The sequence below is a fragment of the Dipteris shenzhenensis genome, chromosome 26 (assembly GCF_047967505.1).
Source record: "Dipteris shenzhenensis isolate YYH24624 ecotype China chromosome 26, Dip_SZ_1.0, whole genome shotgun sequence".
Lineage (NCBI taxonomy): Eukaryota > Viridiplantae > Streptophyta > Polypodiopsida > Gleicheniales > Dipteridaceae > Dipteris > Dipteris shenzhenensis.
The window spans coordinates 4,805,151-4,808,231 of NC_141621.1; the positions used below are offsets into that span (position 1 = coordinate 4,805,151).

Below are 3,081 nucleotides of genomic sequence, written 5' to 3' on the forward strand. Positions count from 1 at the left end.
TAGTCCAAAGGTGGTTTTGTTCTGCTTGTTGATTTGTGTGGGATATAGAAATTACTGCCAAAATAAATTATTAACAAATAATTGAGTAGGTGACAAGGTTTACTTCACTAGCAAGTAGTGAATGTCATTTCCTATCATAATTTCCTAGCTGAGAATGTTTGTTAAAGCTAAAGTAGAGATTATCATTTCTTGGAGAAAAGGAAATTTTTCTGCTAAAAACTTACAACATTATGGAACTCTTGCACAATTTTAGACACTACCAAATGACTTTGTCAGAATGCATCACTAATCAGTCTCATGGCTACACAACACTTTCACACTTCTCATATGTGAGAAAATGATGGTCAATATTCCATATTCAAATGGTTAACTCTATCTTTTTTCCATCCCACCATATGCTAATAGCTAAGGAGTCAATGACACATGTCATCATTTCATGTGTTTAAGTAGGAGGTGGGGGCAAGGACACATGTCATCATTCCATGCTTTCAAACATTTTCTCCCATCTTGGGACATAGCTTCAAGACAATAGAATTCCCTATCCTAAACTCTTAATGTGAAAGCCCTTCAAACGAATCTAACAATCCCCATTTTTGAGAGCAGGATCAATGGATTGTAACATGTGCTCATTACTTCTAGAGTCTGCGATCCGCCCAGCTTACTCAATTTCGCTTATATCGAAAGAATCCATTGCAAGTGTTCTGTTACAATAATGAATGGGAGCTAAGTCATATATCTCGAGAAGTTGCCGTAACTAGGAATAAGATGATCATATGATACTGGGCGACGAGCCGAGAAGAAGAGTAGAAAATTAACTGAAGCACGTCGACTCTCTGCATATAAGTGCATGCACGGACGGGAACTGGACGAGGACCTCCCGATCCTCGTCTGGTAACACCTTTTCATCACGCATATCTTTTGCAGCCAGTCTGCCGTCTCCTTATTACAAGAGCAAAGAATCAGAGCAGCATCACGCCCGCAGGATGCATAAGCTTATCCTTGACTTTCTGTCAAGCTATAAGTTCCTTATACTGGGAACTGCTACAGGAAACTTGGCAATGCAGTCGTGCCAGGGATTGCTTCTGTCGTTCGGCTGCACCGACCGAAGCGCCCTCCACACAGCGCTGTTGCACTTGAATCCTGACCCAAAAGCAATCTGCCAAACCCTGTCACCGTTGCCGATCCGCCCCTTCGCCTCGCTGTAGGCCAGCTCGTACCACAAGGAGCTGCTGGAGGTGTTGCCGAATCTGTAGAGAGTCATGCGAGATGGCTCCATATGCCATTCCGACAGCTGAAGGTTCTTCTCCATCTCGTCCAGGACGCCTCTTCCACCCGCGTGAATGCAGAAATGCTCGAAAGCCAGCTTGAAATCAGGTATATAGGGCTTGACCTTGGAACGCGAGAGCTTCCTCATAACTAGGCTGACGAAAAACAGAATCTGCTCAGTGATAGGAAGAACAAGCGGCCCTAGAGTCGTAATGTTGGTCTTCAGGGCATCGCCAGCGACAGCCATCAAATCTTTGGAGAGGGCCACACCCACTCGGCCCGTAACATCCTCTTCCTGAAATACACATCTGAACGGCTTCTCATCAGCACCCTTGTGCGTTCTTACAGAATGCACCAGCTCGTACTTTGCAATGTTTCGATCTTTCGGTCGGTTTGACAACAAAATGGCCGCCGCGCCCATTCGAAAGATGCAATTCGAGAGTAGCATCGACTTCTCGTTTCCCCAATACCAATTCAAAGTGATATTTTCGGTGCTGAGCACCAGGGCGTATGTGTTTCGATGGACTTGAAGAAGGCGCTTGGCCAGGTCGATGGAGATGACCCCAGCACTGCATCCCATACCGCCCAAGTTGAAACTCTTCACATGGCCTCTCATCTTGTACCTGTTGACTATCATAGAGGTCAGCGACGGTGAGGGATTGAAGAGGCTGGAGTTCACGATTACAATACCAATCTCCTTCGGCGCCACTCCGGTCTTTTTGAACAGCTTGTCAAGGGAGTCGAAGACCACAGACTCGGCCTCAAGCCGAGCTTGTTCGATACAAGGATTAGGACGGTTGCTGAAGACAACGGGGGGCAAATAGGTCTCATCACCTAAACCAGAGCGTTCACAAATACGGCGTTGGAAATCAAGGCTGGAGTCGGAGAAAGCGCCTGTCGCCTTAGAGAAGCTCAAGAAGGCCGGAGTGGGGCATTTCCACCTGTCGTCCTCTTGGGCGCAGGCGAAGTCGACGAGGTAAACCGGCAGGGGCTGCATGAGGAAATAGATGGTAGCAGCAAAGACGAGGGCAGCCGAGAAGGCCATAATGCTGACAAGGTTGAACTGGAGCTGCTCCCAAACCTGGGCGAAGTTGAAGCGGCGCAATCGAAAGACTTCAGCAGCGACGAAGAGGAGGAGGGGGGCAAAGACGAGGTAGAAGGCATGGCTGTAGAAGCGACGGTAGCCAAGCTTGACGTAGGTGAAGTTGACGGATTGGAGGAAGTCAGGGAGCTGCTTTTTGATGCGGGTGACGATGGGGGGGGGGGAGGGAGGGCCTCGGAGGGAGGCCATGGGAGAGCAACCAAGGACAGGGGGAGCGTGAAGGGGCGAGAGGCAAGGAGGGGAGTTTCGATGGGGGTGATGGAAGGTGGAGGAGTTATCGGCTGAGATGCTGGGGGTTGGAAAGCTTGGGAAAGTATATTAATAAGACGAGGAAGACGAAGACGTGTGCATGTGTGTTGAAGGGGTGGGTGGCATAGCAGTTAGTTAGAAGTATGTATCTCGCATTGGGTAAATGTGTTTGGTGGACGACGACCCCGCCTTTGTAAATGATCCCGCTGTCTTCCTCCTGTACGCCTTTCTAACCCCCATTTACGCTTAACCTCTTTCAACTCCTTTCCGGAAATCTCTTTTGCCAACCAATCCACATAACCAGACTTTGCCCGTCTTTCCATCTCAATTCTCAAAGCATACACATTTGTCACATTTTACACTAAACTACATAAACGTCAACGGGAATTCTCGAGAAATCGCATCCAATTTTCCTCGATTTCAACCGATGCAAACTAGGCTTCATATACCCTACTCCAATAAGA

The 3,081-nt window shown here is 47.9% G+C and overlaps 1 pseudogene; it reads right to left on the reverse strand.

Moving 5' to 3' along the window:
• Window positions 1-315: 315 nt before the first annotated feature.
• LOC147884567 (3-ketoacyl-CoA synthase 11 pseudogene) lies at window positions 316-2,636 on the reverse strand (annotated as a pseudogene).
• Between the last annotated feature and the right edge of the window lie 445 nt (window positions 2,637-3,081).